Genomic DNA, 19,574 nt, shown 5'->3' with positions numbered 1-19,574 from the left:
GGGGGGGGGGGGTGTTTTTGGTAGACCATCAAGGTCATGCTGTATTGGTCTTCATACAACAATTAGTTCCAGTCCTCGAATTTGACTGGCTGAGCATTTTTTTTTTTACAGTCACGTTCCAGACTGTCAGTCTGTGTATTAGTGGTTGGTTTTTTCAGTGGCTCTTTCTGCAGTGTACATTGTTATACCAGTAGGTGGCAGCAAGTAACAAGTGAATCAATTGAATCTTTAAAAGTGAATCAATTGAATCATTCAGTAAACTGATTTGTTCAGAAAAGCAAATTCATTTAGGAACGAAACTACTGACCTTCATTATGAGTGTGTCATTAAATTATTCATTCAACTGATTAATTAAAAACTCTGATTCTCTCTTTTTATACAACCACGTCTGAACCCATCTTTCCTCTCAGTGAAAATGACCTCACAGGACTTCTGTATATTACTGCAATATTGTCTTGTCGCTTGTTTTGTACATTGTAACAGATTTTTTCTAAGCTTTCACATAATATTCAAATCAGTATTTAATCTGCAACATTTTTTGTTTATTAATATTATGTATTTAACAACAACAATAATAATAATGTAAGATACTGTACAGTCCAACAGTCATGATCACAAAATAAAAGACTGTACATTATCCCTTAGATATCCATATCTTATCTAGCACTGCTCTGTGTTGCTAGCTATAATGAATTTCTTGAGGCTGTAAGTGTGTATTTAACACAATGAGTTTTGGTGTTGAATTTCTCTCCACATTATGCTGCATTACTGTCTAAATTAGACCACATTAAATGTTCTGTTCTTATCAGTCACATATAGTTATCAGAGAATGATTTGATAGCTGTTTTCTTGAGAAAACAAGAAAAATTGAACATATTCGCATATGAAAATGGAAGCCACACATGCACAGGGGTTAGTTCCTGCGTAATTACACAGCCATCTGTCCGTATCCCATTGGCACACTATAGACCTTGTACAGCATCACTGCCCTGATCTCTGTGTGGTTCAATGGTTCATCCCATTAAGAAGAGACTCTTCCCAGAGAGACATAATGGCTGACTGGAAGAAAGGACTTCTCATTTCCCAGTCTGACTGATGAACTTCATAATGGCATGAGATCAAGTATATTACCAAACTCATACATGACTACTGGTATGTCTAAAGCTTTAATGACAACATAAATCCCCATAAAACTCATTAAGAAACTCCAATATAATAACTCTTGTCACTGCATATTAATACCCAGTATTGTGCTTTCCTGAGCGAGAGCCTATAAAATGTCGAAGTTTATAAAAACAAAACTGGACACAACAGTGAGAGATTTTCGCACACCGCACCATGCTTTTCATCAGATGCGCTGATAATGAAATGATGTTTGTTGCAGTTTAATCCGATATAGTAATCCCATCCCTCGCAATCTGCTAGTGCTTCTCAATCCTAGTCCTGGAGGGCCAGAGCACTGCACGTTTTGGATATGTCCTTTATCTGACACACCCAGTTCAGGTCACTATACTGAGTTGATGATAAATCAGGTGTTAAATAAGAGAGACACACAAAATGTGCAGTGATGGGGTCCACAATTGAGAATTACTGAATTAGTCACTGCAAATCCTTTCGGAGGCTATTAAATACTAGAGACTAAAGCATACAGTCCCATCAGTTACAGAAATATGAGTGCATGCTTACTCAATCCAGTCACATCTGAGGATCAGAATGAGATTTATTGCCAACTATGCTTATAAGGAATTTGTCTTGGTGAAGCTTCAAGTACACATTAAAAATATAGCATTAAAAATACAAGATAGATCACAAAATCAAGTGAATTATACACGAGTGTGTGTGTGTGTGTGTGTGTGTGTGTGTGTGTGTGCACAATAGATAGAAAATATACTGTATGTACTATGTATTATATATGCAGATACAATTATGAAAGAGAATGTGAATAAGAAAGGGGGCATAATTTGTTTTTAAAAAAGTTTAAATAGTGTGTTAGGTACTGCACATGCTTTTGGGGTTTTTGTGGAAAAAATAAGGCCAAAAACCTATTTAAAAACATATTCACCTGAATACAATAATAATAAATGGAAGTTTTTTTATGGGTCGGATTTTGCCTACATAGGCCTTATGATGAAGGGGGTCCAATAAGGTCCAAAAGGACATTTCCTACTCATTGTGTCCGGCCCGGGAAGCGGGGGTCAATAAAATTTAGTCCCATCCCAGGCACTGTGAATTTTAGTGACGCACCAATTCACATAGATTGTGGGGACCAGCAATAGTCACAAGAAAAATGGCTAATTAAACATAATTAATTATGTTTTAAATAAGATCTAAAATGTAGAAATGTTTGTGTGAGGGTTGAGATAAAATATCAGTAACGCTCTATAAACACAACATAACGCACGCGTGTGTGTGTTTTAGAGAGAAAAAGCGAGATAGAGATAGATAGAGCACGCTCAAACTGGAGAGGGAGGGGGAGATTCGGTGATCCAGATGAAAGCAGAGATTGTTTATTTCTCTGGGGGAGCGAGAGAGAGGGAGGGAGGGACAGACAGCAGCATAGTCTTGTCAGAACTGCGCCGATCTAATGCGTCTCTCACAAACGAGCCATTAAAAGCCGATCAAGCGCTCGCAGTCTTCAAAGTTTGGATTTCCTCATCCCTCCCGTGCGTACTCTGTGCCATTCCGAGCAGGTAAAACAACTTTAGATGTTTTGGTGTATTGTCATAAATTTTTGTTTTATGTATTTCCTTTCAAGCTTTTCCTTCACATATTGGCACCGCAAAACAGGCGGAACATCTGTTGAAGCAAACTAAGAGATCACAATTTCTTCCGTTTCGACCGTGTTCAAGTTTATAGATTGCGATGGAGTTTGTGAGCGCAGCAGTCGTGAAGATAAAACTAGTCACATAAAACCCCACCTGTCAATGAACATGTAGGTGTGTGAGGTAAAGGTGCTGTTTCCCTGCGCGCGATTGCCTCCAGTGTTGCGTGTTTTAATTATGCCTGGAGTAATTAGAGTCCTGACCGCATTTGCGCCCAAAAGTTGTTTAACACGTGATTTTTAAGCTATTCTTTAACAGTTGAGATATGAGATTAGCGACGTAGCATCGCTTCGCCTGAGATTTATTAAGAGCAGGTGCTCTGAGTAATGTGGCAATAAATAGGCATGAAATCACAGCGAGTCTGGGTTGAAATAACAAATTAATTATTAATAACGGACATATTGTGACATAACGTTCCCTAATGATATTATTATTGTTTTTTGTTCATACCGAGACACGATGTTGTGCTTATGCATAAGTAGACCATTACTTGGGCACTTGTGTACTCTTGTCACATTTTTTTCTATTGTCATGTTGTCCTTGCCATTACTGAGATATTCAGCCATTTATTGTAGCTACAAGTAGGCTTAACTCTAGAGTGGTTTAGAGCAGTGTTTCCCAACCGGGGTGCCGTTTAAAAAAATCATTTTTTAATATTTTTAAATTGCTAAAATGTTCAAAAAAGCATCTATTATATAATATCCATTTCTGATGTCGCCAATAATTAGAGATGCACCGAAATTTCGGCTGCCGATTATTAGTTCACCGCTCAGGATTCACTTTCACGTGGTGTGACGCTCTGCGTATTATCCCGCTCTATGCGTGTGCGCTCCGCGCAGTCGCTCCACTCGTATACCGTTCATGCGAATCAGAACAGCAAAGTCCACTCAAAAATTGAGCCGACAGGAAACATCGATGTAGTACAGTATTGTTTCTGTCTGCAATAACCGTACTGTGTTGTAACATGGTGTGGTATATGGGCAACTCTGGTAACACTGCCCTCTCATTCATTGATCTGCTAACCGCTATGTTATGCTCACGTGTTCTGATAATAATAGCTTTCTAGGCCTAAACATTATTTGGATAATTGGTAAAAAAATTTTTTTTAAATATCTTAACCCTACTGTTAGACCTCATGGAAAAACTAAAAAGCAATTTATTTAATTCGAAGGCCTGTAGTTATTTTTTATTTGTGCTATCATTATTAATTTCTTTATTTGTTCTTAATTTATTACTGACTGCTTACTTGACATTTTTTATTAAATTCAAAGTTTGAAATCAAGCTATCTCGTGCTTACTGCACCAAAATTACCCCACTGTAAAATAAAAAAAAACACTTGAGTGAGCAAAAATTTGTGAGATAGCTAGTTATAATGGTAATTAAATAATGTTTACATATGTATAAAAGCCTACATTAAAATCTGTCATATAAATTGGTCTCTTCATTAGAAATTAGCCTACTGATTGCCACCATTGATGGACAAAATGTTTTAATAATATTAAAAATATCTGTATGACATTATATTCTGCAGTTCTTCCCTGTTGTACCGAATATCTATACTTTTCAAATTATCACATCGAAGTTAGAAATTCAAATATTGTGACAAAATTAATTTTGTAGGGTGCCACAAGTTTGTTAAAATTTCCAAAGGGTGCCGCGACTAAAAAAAAGGTTGGGAAACACTGGTTTAGAGTGTGTTTACAGCTTTATTATACTCGTGAGGGCCAAATGTCCTCACAAATATAGTGACATAACTTGATTACCATGACAAAAACCAAAGACATTTGTGCCTCAGATTCCAGATTTTCAAATAGTTTTATCTCGGCCAAATATTGTCCTATCCTAACAAACCATACATCAATGGAAAGCTTATTTATTCATAAAAATTGACCCTTGACTGGTTTTGTGGTCCAGGGTCACATTTGGTCTTTACTATTTAAAAGACTCAAAAGATGTTTTGCCTTATGTCTAATAACATCAGCAGGTTTTAGAGTAGTTTAGGTATAAAAAAACATTGATGTGAAGTTCTCACTAATATAGATTCAAAAGGCCATGTGTATGTTCTAAATGCATAAAATATCCACAACCACACACTGACATTTTGATGAATTTCTTTTTTATTTCATTTGGAGTTGCACCTATTAACTATTTAAGTCAGTAATATTTGGTTTTGTAACATTTAAATTTATGTCTGTCAAAGCACTGCAATTTTAGAGTCCCACACATCTAGTTTTCTGTTGTTAATGTTCATTATTGTTTTCAGTCAGTCATAATAACCAGAGGTCTTCAACCTTTTTCATGCAAAGGACTTTGTTATGGTGCTTACATTGCGAAGTCATTACCATACTCATTATTGATGCACAGGGTCTTGTATGGTGTTTTAATTTTACTTTAAATTGTAATGTGGGAGGGAAAATAAAACATTTAGTTGAACTTTACTGCAATAGAAAGGCAAAGTTACACACTCTGTTTTCTTTGAATCTGAGCATATTTGAACCAATCCCATCTGGCATTATCTAAAAGACTTAAAATGTGTTACTGCATTTTTTGCTTAATGCATAATTTCATTTTTCCTGGTCTTATAATTAATAACCCTGTGAAGATACTCTCTGGCATCAAGTTGCAATAATTTGTTCTATCAATTGCCAAACACACCAAAAGAAATCCATTCTTTTTGTAGACAGATCTGAGATCTCATCATAATAACATTTCAGGTCAACCTCTTAAATGAAAACCTGAAAATGGAGGATTTGCTAAATAAAGCCTGTCTATGTAATGGCAGTACTTGCATTCAGTAATGCCATGCCTTGCGGATACAAATATCACTGTCGAATCTTCTAGAGCTTTCAGCTGCAGATCGTAACTGCTGAAACGGAGACCATTTTACCCCGTGCCACACTTAAACAGTCTTTGCAGCCAGAGAGGTGTTTGTGAAAGTGACAGACGCACCCACAGGTGAGCTGTGAACTCGACTGAAATCTTGCACATCCTTTTAACACATAGCAGCATGATGCAAGATTTCCCAGCTAACACTCATTTACAGGATTTCACAAATGCTAAGCTTCTAGAACAGATCTGTTATAAATGGTCAATGGCCATGACGGATTCAGATTCAGACTGTGCCAAAAACCAGCAGTTAAACGGACGGGCAAATGGGCCACAGTGGATTTGCAAGAAAAAATAAACAAACAAAACTTGGTAGTATGGATGTGGGATTAGCTTGATTTCAGTGGAATTGCACTGAAAATAAAAGGGACTCTCATATAATGCAAATATAGTCATTGGTGGTCTAGAAAATGCAAAAAAAAATAAAAATATATATATACTGTATATATATATTAATGCAAAATAATTAAAGGATTCAAGTCATCAGGGTCAGCTATGGGGTGGAATCTCTGCCAGGATGTTTTTTATTTATTTATTTATTTTTACTTTTTTTTTTTTAAGTTATATTTGTGCCATTTTTGCCATTATTTGAATAGGACAGTTAAAGAGAGACAGGAAACAGAGAGGAGAATAGGACTGGGAAAGGACCAAGAGCCAGGACTCAAACTCGGGTCACCCAAATGCTGTTGCACCATATGTCTGAGCACTGCCCACAAAGATAGCAGAGCTGTGGTTGTCAGAAGTTTGCCATAAAAATCATGGAGACAGTGTTTCAGTTTTACTACTTCAAACCAAATATTTAATTATATGATATAATCTTATATACCAAGTCTATTTGAAATCACAATCTGATTTTTAGCTTTAAAAAAATGTACTGATAACCACCATGATAATACAGGTGGTAAAACAGAAAGCCACACAACTTCTGGGAATGTCATTATATTGTTTTTCACTCTAAATTATATGGTAATTCATGGTTTTTACTTGTAAAAACCATACACTTGACAGATTTTACAGTAAAATTACATATAATGCAACGTAAAAGATGTACAATCACTCTTGAATGGTACAGTAACTTAACCAATTAGCAGATTTTTAGCAACATTTTGATGAAATATTTCAAAACATTTAAAAAAAAAATAAACATAGTCACGGATTGGTGCCGATAGCCTTATGGGCAGCGCGCCGATATATAGTGCCGTTGCACTTTGGGCGTCCTGAGTTCGAGTCCTGGCTTGTGTACCCTTCCTGATCCTGTCCCCCTCTCTCGTTCCCACTTCACTTCCTGTCTCGTTACTGTCCTGTCATAATAATAAATGCCAAAAATGCCAAAAATAAATCTTTGAGTAAAAAAAACATCAGATAAATTGTTCAGAGTAAGATCTATAACATGCATTTAAAAAATAGATAGGGTGAATTTTCATTTCATGCCACAACTCCTAAAGGATGTGCCATCTGCGAATCTGATGGCTTAGTCCACTAGGCGGCAGCACTCAGTTTGACTGCTGCTTTTTAAGAGCTACTCGAAATGGCAACAAAAATCAGAAAACTTACGTGAAGACAACAATAATGTATGTGAGAAGGTCAAAAGGTTCCTGCATTTGTACAGTTCAAGTTTGAAACAATAAAAAGATGACACAACTGTCTTCTGCAGGTCAGGTGAAATAGTCAAAGTAAACATTCGTCTAATATACTAACTATACTATATCCATACTAACTAATGGTCAGTAAAGTTTACTAAAAATCCTAAAACACTCAACTGCGTGCAAGATGTAAAAGCAAACCCCAGATTTTTGTAAGATATTTCTCAGCCGTCTCACAAAAGATGCATATCCTCCCATCCAGGGGGGTTAAATCTGTCTGATCGGTGGACTCACAAAGGTGGCAATGAAATCAAGTCAAGACAAGTACCCAGACGAGATTAAATTCCCAGCTGAGGTTTCCAAGACGCCCATGAACGTCACTCCCACTTTTTACAGCGACTCTGAATGACGACTTTAGCTCAACATGACATTAGACATGATCAAACCAAATGTAACATCTTAGACATTATCCAATTAAGCAATGTAAATGAAGACACCATTCGCTGTTTTATTGACATAATGGTGCATTGAATTCATATAAAAGCACCCCTGAGTCTGCTGATATGCAGAATGTCAGCATTATTATCTGCGTTTCTACTGGATGGAGTTCTGAATCATTTCAGCCCCCATCCTGCGTTCTATCACCTCCAGCTACTCAACAAATTATGCCACTTATGAGAGTAAGTGCTGGCAACCCTCAGCTAGACAGAGTGGAGAACCATTGCGAGAACATATGCTAGCGAGTTTGCATTTTTTCAAATGGCTTGTTATCACAGCGTGTAAACATTACATACTACACTCTCCTTAACACTAGTGGAGGGAAATCACAATCAATGAGTCACAATTGAAGCTCTATATGCAATCGGTTATTTATAAACATGCCAATGCCCATTAGCACTGTGTCTCACAACATTGTTTTCACCTCTTGGATGCTGCCAATTAAGAGGTTACTTAATTTTTGAGACTCATCACAGCAGCTCCCCTCAAGCTCTGAGACAAATGTATTCAGTGAAAAATAATGCATACACATAACCCACCATATGAGCACGATACGAAGCCTTTCTGTTCAGTTTCCAACCAGTGCAGCATCCAATCTGACTCCTGTGGGCCACCTTGATGCTGGACTACATATAGCAAGCACTTTCAAGTTAGATTCGTACCTTTTGCCCACACACTACACACCTCCCACAGATGTGTTTTGTAAAGTCAGTGTATGGACGGGTGTATTTCAGTACTCCAGGCATCTAAGTCTCTTGTCCAACATTCAACTGGTAAGCTCAGATGTGCTGTTTGCAGTTTTAAACAAACGAAGTAAACACTTGATAATCATGTCAGCCTACAACAAATGAGTTATTCTCCTTGATGGATTTGTAATCTCCGTAAACACCCTTGCATTATGATAAATGAAATAGGAATCATAAAAGGATCGTAAAACATATTCTCGTAGGTTTTATAGCTAATATCTAATCAGCTTTACAATAACTATAAAATTGTGATTGTATTATGTGGTAGTACTACCTACTGTATAGGTAGAGGGTGCTTTAAGAATAAACACACAAGCCACTCTGATCTCATTAGTATTTTTTAGGTATTCATATGTTTACATATGCATTTTTGCACACACACACACACACACATATATATATATATATATATATACACACGTGTCTGTCTGTGTGTGTATAGATAGATGTCAGTGATGACAGAATTTTAAATCACACAACAGAATGAAGCCACTATAATGTCAAATTAGGAGAATACATGAAACAAATGTGATGGCATTGGACATATTTGATTAATGTTGTTGATTAAATACAATAACACCAACTTATAAACTTGAAACATTCAATATCCTATTAAACTAAAAGAGTTTGTAAACATGTTATGTCTCTAAATTTAGTACATATGCTGTCAATGTGTTAATAATGCACTGAAAAAAACTGATGTAGGATTTACTTTAATACAATTTTCACTCAGAAATTGCTAGTAAATTTCACAAATAATTATAGAAAATGGCAAGTAACACATTAAATTAAACATTACATTTTGAAGTAGAAAGACTGAAAGAGTATTTTCTTGTAAAATGTATTTCAATAATCTTATAACTATAGCCATAACCATAATCCACAATTTTATTTACAACTTCAACAAATCATTTTTTTACAGTGCGTATGTGTGCTAGAACAACCTGTGATTACTAATGAGATCACTTAAACATACACAATCGATAACAATTACTAAATGAATCAGCTTGAAGACACATAGTATGTATGTGTATTCCTGTAGTTCAAACAGTAGAGCATGATGAGAGCAAGACCAAGGTCACAAGCTTGAATCCCAGGGAATGCATTAACTGATGAAATGTACTTGATAGCAGTAAATTTGGATTAAAGTGTCTGCCAGATGTTTATTCGTGTATATGAAAAGAAATAAGAGAGAGGGTATCAAACGGGTCACAATACGTAAGAACTTGTGGGAAGATGATAGTTGTTGCTTTTAAGTGCCCCATTACCTCAGCACATGCCCTCATTCATGCCAGCTGAGGTTCTTCTTCTCAGCCGTTTCAGGAACCCTCTTCGGCCGGGGGTCATAAAGAGTTAAGTTGAGAGCTTACAGCACTGTTGAGATGCCATACATCTGCAGCCACGCTGAACACCAATAATTTTCACCCCCTGCAGCACTCTTCACTAACATATTAAAGAAAGCCATACAAGTGTCATGATAGCCCTTTTAGCAGAAACTAACATGGGACAGAGTGGCAATTATAGTGTAATCGAGATACACGGACAACTAATCCATTACGAGGGTCATGTGAGTCTTAATGAACTCGTTCACACTTACACATTCACAGAACAGCTTCCACTTAAGCATTTGTGATAAAACAAAGCAAAAAAAAAGGCTTTGAGAGATATGCAAGTCTTTCCACATCACAATGAAAGCTGGCGCTTTTGTGTGCGCTTTTATTACGGGCAACGCTTTCTATTACATTCAAAGTGAGGTAAATCTATGCGGGACATGGAAGCAAACATAAATCAGTGATGAGGACTCTTTCCTGTAGCCTCGTTTTGTCTGCCAATACTCCAAACTTGAGGATAAAGAGAGATGGAAAAAGAGAATGGAGACTTTGAGATGAGGAACAAAAAAGAGATGAAGCCTTTGCCATTGAAAGCTTGAGCCTCATTATGACAGCGGTGCTATACATTCCCTTGTCATTTTAATGCTGTCCCACACTGAGCCACTAATCGTTCTCTTTCTGTTAAAAACACTGCAGCACTGGAAATTAAATTACTGCTGTTGGTGTCGTAATATGAATGTCTGATAATCTAATTTAATTTGCAATAAAGACAGTGATAAATCTCTGCTGTTTTTTAAAAGCACTATGAACGAGAGGTGTGTTATTCAGCTCATATAGCAAACCACAACAGTGGACACGTGAAAGAGCTGGTGAGCACAATTTAGAGCCTTTGTCCATGTTTTAAAAGAAACATTTTGTAAATTGTAAGCTTTCAAATGATTAAATAGCAGTACAACTGAATTTCTGATCTTTTGAAAGGCGAAGTGTATAATTTCTGCACCTCGCTTGGCATCAAACAGAACTGACCCTTCAATAAGCCCCACCTTAAAAACATTATTGACCAGTCATACCTTAGCAACTGTTGCCAGCCAGCATTTTCCTATAGGTCTACAGGCTTTTGCTCTTTTATAATGTAAGTCTGTGGAGAACCTGAATCACTGAGATACTTTTTATAGTTTTTTAAAAAATATTTTGTGTTTTTCCATAATTTCATTTAAAGATTTAATAATTTAATTGATGTTTTGCAATTTAGTATTTTTTATAATAGTTTTTTTTTTAAATACTGTATATGTCTATATGTTGTTGTTTTTTAATTTTTATTTCAGTTTTAGTTTTACTAATGTTAGTACATCAAATTGAAACTAAATGAAAATGATTTAAATGAAAGAAATGTTGCTTTGGCTACTAGCTGAAATAAAATAAGTTTCATTTTTTTCAGATTTTATTTTAGTTAACATTCATTTTATTTCAAGTAGATACATTTTTTTATGGCTTTAGTTTTATTTAACTATATATTAACCCTGTAATGGATTAAATTGTTGTAGAATTATTAAGAACAGGTCTGTTGTTATCACATTAAATTGCTAGCAAATGTGTTTCTTTTTTCAATTTACAGTGAGAAGATTTTTTAGTTGTGCTACTGCACAATTGAAATTTTTTTTTTTTTAAGAAAAACATCAGATACAAATTATTTGTAATGTCACAATTCATTCAAGGTTATGTCAGAATAATATTCAATAATTTTTTTTACCATTTTATGAGCGCATCTCACTGAAAACCATGCTGCTAGAAAGGTGACCATTTAATTCCTTTGGGACCTTCTGTAAAGCATGTATGAGTTAGCAACAGTGGGTTAGTTGTGCTACTGCACAATTGAAATTTTTTTTTTTTTAAGAAAAACATCAGATACAAATTATTTGTAATGTCACAATTCATTCAAGGTTATGTCAGAATAATATTCAATAATTTTTTTACCATTTTATGAGCGCATCTCACTGAAAACCATGCTGCTAGAAAGGTGACCATTTAATTCCTTTGGGACCTTCTGTAAAGCATGTCTGAGTTAGCAACAGTGGGTGGTGCTTAGCGGATGGGTTAGAGTCAAAAATAATGCTTGTCTTAAAAAAAAAAGTTTAGTCTAATAGGTTTCCTCACCATTCATTCTGTCTGTCATTGGTTGACAAACAGATATCCCAGCCCCCCCACACACATTACTGGTCGAGCCAACGTTTCTGTGTCGGGATGTTTGGGATGTTTCAAAAGCACCATAGAATCACAGTGTTCGTAAAAATTAACTAACTGTATTTTTGCATATTGCTTTTCTGCATATTAAGCTGGGACAGAAGAAAGTATTTTAACATCAACAAAATTACACACTTTACCTTTAAATTTATTGACTCAATGTTGAAAATCAAGGCCATTTCCTTTTAGTGCATAATGATTTTCTTCCATCTGTAAAAAAAAATAAATGACTGATGTTTTAATATAGCTGTGAACAGTCAATGTATTGTTTCAACATGTTCACAATCTGACTCATGTGTTCTGTCCTCCTACAGATGTTCTTCGTATTCTGCCCTTTGGCCTCTTGTCTCCTTGTTTTTGATCATTTTGTTTTCCCTCCTTCTCCTGTCCTCCTTTCTGCTGTCTTTCCCAAGCAACTTCTTTCTTCAAAAGTATTTACCCATCCGTGATAGCAAGTCAACTGCTGTAGCATCATACGCACAGTCATGCGCACACATACGCTCTGTTGTTAATGTATTCAGTTTAAGATTCATTCACCCCTCACCACACTTCTACATGCTGTCCCTCTCTGGGTGTGCTTTAAATAACCAAACCTTTGATGTCTAAGCTAATGTTCTAGATATGCACGAGGCTGAGATGAATGACTACTACAGTACCGACAGAGAGGAGAGGTATTATGCAACAGTTTATTGGAGTATCAAGCGAATACAATTGGAAGTAAAGGGAAATGAGCCCCATGATGTCTTTCACTGACCTGATTTTAGATAATCCACCTAGTTAAAACTCTGAATCGTCACCCCTAGGTCCTATATTTGGCTGCTTTGTAGCCAGTGTGCCTTAGGTTTGAATATAGGAGATGACGCTAACTGCTAATCTGTTAGCACTGTGAGTTTTTGTGTGTTGATGTGACAGGCGGCTTTGACGCCATCACAGTTTACAGTGAGAGGAAGCAGCCAAACTCTCCAGATGGGCACTTTCCAGTGACTTTGGCCTGCTGATTCACTTTCCTCTTTGGTCACCACTTCTGACTTCCAGTCAATGTGTTTTTCTTCACTGTGCTAATTTGCATATATGAGCTATAGCAGTACTGTAGAGGCAAGCATTTCTTAATGTATTTTTAAAAGGACAAACATCAGAATCTGTATTACAGCAAGTTAATGAGTTGTTAAGTACCCTTTGCAATAGTGTGGGAAAATTTTCAGCCCCATGGTTAATTTCAGTCTGCGGGCACAAAAAGGATAAATGACGCTGAGCATTTTTGTAACGTGGCCACCATTATCTTCATTTCAATTATTAGCTCTCACTTCACCAGGGAGCGAATTTCACTGCTGAATATTTTACACTTGCCTTTCTGTTCTCTCTCCCCTTTCATTTTCCCGCTCTGGTGCTTTCGTGCAGCTTCCCTGGTCTTCGATCTCTGAAGCTGATGCCTTTAACAGAGGAGTTGTCCCTTCATTACACCCTTACATGTCACTTCTCTAAAACATTAATCTGTAAAACAGTTAAAGTGCTGACGTTGACTGCCTTTTATATTTAATATTACTTTTTGCAAATATATTGATGATTGTTGTTACGGGGCTGACAAGACGTGAGACGTGCGGATCCATGTGCAAGCTTTATTCACAGGCGTGGTCAGAAACAGGCATGGGTCAGACAACGGCAAACAGGAATATGGTGGACAAGACACAAGAATAATCCTAGGGCTAGCGAAGGTCAACGAACGGCGAACAGAATCAAAAGGGCGAGACTAAAGGGATAAATCCAGGAAACCAGGCAAGGATCAGAAACCGAGAAAACAGACAAGGCAAGACTAGGCTAAGGCAGGGTAAACTAACGAGGGCTCTGTAGTGTAGCTATCAAATGATAAGCGCTAAACAATACTCGGCACCGGGAAGGGATCAGAGTGAGTGTTAAATAGTGAGTGAGTGATATGAAACAGCTGTGTGCAATCAGTGCTGTGTGCAATCAGTGCAATGAATGATGGGATATGTAGTCCGGGGTGATATGCAACAGTGTGTAGTGCGAGAGTCAATGAAAATGGAAAGGGTGACCTCTGATGGCTAGCAGACGGAAGTTCATGGACCGGATACGTAACAATTGTAATCATACATATTTAAAATTCATACCTTTGCCCTTTAAGTGGCATACAGTCTGGATAAATCTGGTGCATGAACTGAATTTGGCAGCCTGTTGACTGTCATCTGTATTACCCAGCTAGCCATTTTCTGTTCACTGTCAAGTACCATGTTGAGGGCAGCTAAAATATCTATATTTTCCAGTTAATTGCATCTTAATTTGAACCACGATCTTGATTGATATCCAGTATTGTTAAATATACAGCAAAATAAGTCAGGCGTTACCTGAGTTTGCAGTCTGTTATCAAATTTGATGAGACATATTGTCCACATAATGCAAAATGAGTTGTCGTGGCTGGAAGTATGCAATAATATACAGCGCGGCAGCAGTTTTTAACAAGAAATACAATTTAAAATTGAATTAACTTGCTCTCTACAGAGCCAGTTGTGTTTATTATTATTATTATTATTATTATATGTGTGAAAAACAATATAAATAAAATATGAATTAAAAACAAATAGCAAATAAATTGCATAGCTTGGTCCATGTAAAATATTGCATTGTACCTTAGAAGGTACTTAGAATGTTCACTGTATAATACAACATTAGCTGAGAGATAATTTCTTTCATATATTTGCAAAATGAGATATGCCCAAATGAATCAGAATTTCATATGGAATCAGAATCAAGAGCTTCAGAATTTGAATCAAATCTGTATCAACACTCAGCTCAAGGACACATTTATGCACATTCCCATTTACAGTGGGTCATAGACTTCACTGTGCTTCTAGGCATTGATAAAGCCTTTGAATTTTTTTTTTTGAATGTATCTGTCTCCTGACTTGTGCCTGTCCACAACTTTATCCCAGAGATCTTTTGACAGTGCCTTGCCACCCATAGCTGATTGTTTGCTTCAGTTGCACTACCAAGGACTGAAATGCTCCGGGAAATCTCTTTTCATGCTGAACCAATCAGAATTACCACAGCTGATCACAGTTGAAAGTCAAATGGCTCTGTATGCCATGAGAAGGTGATTAGCTATACCTGATTGAGTTTACAAGTCATTTTTAGGAGGGGGGTGATCCTTTTTCCAACTCTGTGATTCAGTTATTTTTATTTTTTTTCTGACATGTTGGTGTTATATCTTTCCCTTGGGTGTCATAAGTTGAGTAAATACAGCTTTATAAAACAAAAACTGTCCATCTTCATTTCAGGCTGCAAGGCAATAAAATGTGATTCTTTTAAAGGGGGGTGATTCCTTTCTATACCTGTATTTTTAATTATAATATTCCACATAAGCATCTCTTCATCATTCCACTTTGTAGAGATACTTTTGCCGTCTAAAAATTAAGACTGTAAAAATAAAGTGTTCACAGAACTTGAATAAAACATAAGGCATACATCATAAGTTTGTATGCTTTTTGTCTGAGTTCTGAGAATTCATTTGCTTTAAACTCTTAAAAATAATGCTTTTTATTGGCATTGATGGTTCCATGAAGAACCTTTAACATCCATGGAACCTTACCATTGCACAAAAGGTTCTTTATAGTGGAAAAAGGTTGTTTAGATCATTAAAATGTTGTTCACCACAAGAAAAATGGTTCTTTTAAAGAATTAATCACTGAAAGGTTCTCATGATTTGAATTCTGTCATAAATGACCTCATAAGAAACTGTAAGAAAATTAATCCTGACATACTAGACAACACGTTTTTAAACATGGCGACAAAATCAGCAACAATAGGGTAAATAAAACTGGCAAATGGTCAGTGCAACCATATTAATTATGTATGTCCCAGTGCATGCCCAAGGACACATTCGTAGACATTCCCTTTTATTTTTAAATTTAGTACATCTTTCCAGTTTTCCTGCTTGGCACATTTCCAGAAGGCCAGCAAGATTTTCATTTGAAGTTTGGTCCCATTGGAAGTCCCTTAATATTTCATGCATCTATTCCAGCCACTAACTAATTACCCCAGTACAGTGTCAAGCCCTACAGTACAGAGCGGGAGATGAAGCTGTGTTTTAGAATGAGTGAAGGGGGATGGAGGAACACATCACTGTACTTTGAGATTTGAGCTGAATAGCTGTTGTGACGTGCACACGATCTGTGGTTTGCTTTAGAATCACGTACGTCTATACTCTCTTGTGTAAACTTTAGTGCAGTTATGTCAGGTTTTTCTCTATGATGCTTCATCTTTTGAATGTTCCACATAAGCATCTGTACATCATTGCAGTTTGTATAGACACTTTCACAGTTTATGCTGTAAAAATTAGGTTTTAATAGAACTGTCTTTTTTAGTTTTTTATGTAAATATCTTGACTGAGCATAATGTAACGTTCTCATGATTTAAAATCAGTCATAAATTATCATACAGGAAACTAAGAAAATGAATCCTGGCATACAATACAACTAAAATCTAAATGTGTCAACAAAATCATCAACAGTGTAAATAAAACTGGCAAATGGTCATTAAAACCATATTAATTGTGTATGCTGGGAAGAGGGTGCATGGGCCATACAAAGCTTTTTTTTCTTTTTTTTTCTCCATGTTAGGGCTATTTGACCTCAAAAAGGTAAATAAAATCATTATTCAAACTCAAATGCTTTTGAGATTGACAACATAAAACATATATTATAATGGAAAAGCTAGCATTTAAATGCATTATTTGTGTTCCTTAGTTGTTAGAAGTAAACTGAAAAAAACACATCCCATTGGTAAAAAGCATACCATTGGTAAGTTTGTCATTATTATTTAATGCATCATTTAGTTGATCTATGAATCATTTTCGCAGTGTACATGTTTTTTGTTTTTTTTTACTATTGTGTAGAGACTTGAAGTCAAAGCATTTAAAACAACATGCGTTGCACTGATGCAGAGCTGTTTTTCTCTTGGTACTATCTACTTAAATCATTTCAGGTGTTTTTTCTCTCTCTCTCTCTCCTTCATTCTTCACTTTTAACCTTCTACTTTGTTCACTCCATCCCTTGTCCCCGCTGTCTTCTCTGTTTCACTCGCTTGTTCCTGCTCTTTCTCTCTCTTTTTCCCTCTGATTCTCCCAGGAGCCTAACTGACCTAATTCTCCTCTGAAGACGTGGCTGCACTCGCATGGGCCTGCAACGCTGTTTCTCACACTCATATCTTCCATATCCCAGATTCACCTCACGTTATGAAAAAAACCCAATATTTTTATTTCATCAGCTGCAGTAGTTTCATGCAATGTCCTCATTAAACTACCATGAAAGCCTTTTTTTTTTTTTTTAATTCACAGCAACTTTAGCATGGTGTTAGCAGCTTAGAAGTTTGTTGAGTTTTCTTCCTCAGTGGACCCATTACTCTTGTTTGTTGCCAAGGTCTTCATTAGCTTGAAGACCCTTCTGATAGGAAAGGTCTGATTAATGAAGATTAAAGCAGTGGTTCTAATTTGGTGGGCCACTCACAAACCAAAATGGGTCACAAGTCTGTTCTGATTGGACAGCAAAATAAATAGGCTTAGTAACTCTTAAAAATGTGTCCGATGTCGTGTATCTTTCGTTCTTCTGAATTTTGATTTAACATTGAAAAACGAGAAAACAGCACCTTTTTCGTTTTTTATTTCTTCAAAAAAAAATCGAAAAACAACGATTCAGCTTGATTTTTCGTTTTTGCGTTCTAAATTTTCTACCTCTGAACGCAAAAACGAAAAATCAAGCCGAATCTTTTGTTTTTCAGTTATTTTGAAAAAATGAAAAAGGCACAGTTTTCTCGGTTTTCTATTTCCAATATTAAATCAAAAATCAAATGAACAAATGCCAGGAGTTCTCAAACTTTTTTTGAACCCCCTTACACATAAAATATTTACTTAAAGTACCCCCTGAGATTTCAAGTTAATAATTAAAATTCATTAGGCTAATTATAACCTATGACACATTAGCATATTCATGGTTCTCCGATGTTGATTAATGGTCACATTGCACATTATTTTTATTTTTAAATTTATACAAATGGCTGCATGTATATAGAAAATATTATTTGTTATTATTATTTTAACTCTAATTATAAAAATGAAGATGTACATAGGCCTATATTACTGTTCTAACTTACAATTTTTATGTAAAATCCAATTATAGGCCCAATCATTATTTTATTTTTCACTGCAAGATACAATACTATTTATGTCTTAAATTATTTAATTTCAAACATTCATCACTAAATTTCTAAATTTCTCAGTAGAAATGTGGTAGATTCTCTTTTTTTAAATCAGCTTTTCATTAGTTAAGCCATTTTATTTGAGACGTATCAATGTAGCTTTGCAAAACAGTGCTACAGTGTTGTATTTTTACTGGCAATATTTCCACAAAAAAGACGTGTTTTCTCTGACGGTTGTTTTGAATCAGAACACGCAATGTCCGATTCAGGACTTAATGACTCTTCTGAATATCTCATATTCAATGAATTGTTTAAATCTTTTTGAATAATCGAGTGTTGCCTTGTCCAATGCCTTGTCCAAATACCCGCACTTGTGGTCTTTGCACTTGACCACTTGACTACTTATATTACATATTTCCTGTATTTGGTCCAAGTGTTTAAGTGAGCATGAAGACCACGGCTGCATCCGAAAACTTAGGCAGCTGACTTGCTGCCTCGCTGCCGTATGAGGCAATGACTTTGCAGGCAGCGTTTTTGCACGAAGGCACCTCATGAAACTTATTTTGGACAGGCTTCTGAGGCAGAGTAACTGTTTAATGATCTACAGCAAAATATAGAGAGCTTTGGTGATAACTAAGTGAATATTTCATTACTGCAATATTAATTTCTCGCTAGAAATGACATCAAAAGTGGAAAACGTTGATAAAAAACGTACATTTACACACAAACTGACCACCGTCCGCAACTTTCAGACGCCATCTTTATTTTTTAGCTTAACTGTCACAGAATGGAAGACACAGGATTGTGGGATATCAAAGGCAGTGAAGGATACATCTATGCTGCCTTCAAAAATCGGCCAGATGAAGGCATCTCAGGAGACAGGAAGTGAAGCTAACATTGAATTCGGATGTGCCTTGATGCCTTCCTGCCTTGGAATGCATCCTCCGAAGGCAGCATTTTTCAGTTTTCGGATGCAGCCCAGAAGTGTGTGTAGAACTTTTCATTACCTGATGGGACACACTTATAGTGTTGTAAAAATGCAAGTTTTTACAGAGCTTTATTTTTATTTTCAATACTTTGCATTTTAAAATCAACTTCTAAATGTCTGTTCAGTGTCTCTATAACAGATGACAATTAAATTTTGTGGTGCTTCTAATTATGTGACAAAAAGCAGTTGCAAATGTTGTACAAAAATAAATATCACCACTACTCATTTGCACCAATAAAACGTGCAACTCTTTGTTTTACTACCAAATTATATG

General features: G+C 36.1%; 1 protein-coding gene across 1 annotated transcript in view; it reads left to right on the top strand.

The window, feature by feature from the left end:
* The first annotated feature begins 2,528 nt into the window (after nt 1–2,528).
* The window catches only part of camkvl (CaM kinase-like vesicle-associated, like), a 39,428-nt gene continuing 22,382 nt past the window's right edge, over nt 2,529–19,574 (top strand). Inside the window, exon 1 of the mRNA XM_016518036.1 lies at nt 2,529–2,690. The gene's annotated coding sequence lies outside the window, so the exon portion shown is untranslated. The remainder of the gene's footprint in view (nt 2,691–19,574) is intronic.

The sequence above is a fragment of the Sinocyclocheilus rhinocerous genome, unplaced genomic scaffold, assembly GCF_001515625.1.
Source record: "Sinocyclocheilus rhinocerous isolate Xijiao unplaced genomic scaffold, SAMN03320098_v1.1 scaffold418, whole genome shotgun sequence".
Classification (NCBI taxonomy): domain Eukaryota; kingdom Metazoa; phylum Chordata; class Actinopteri; order Cypriniformes; family Cyprinidae; genus Sinocyclocheilus; species Sinocyclocheilus rhinocerous.
The sequence above is the reverse complement of the archived record's forward strand: the minus strand, read 5'-3'. Positions and strand labels throughout refer to the sequence as shown.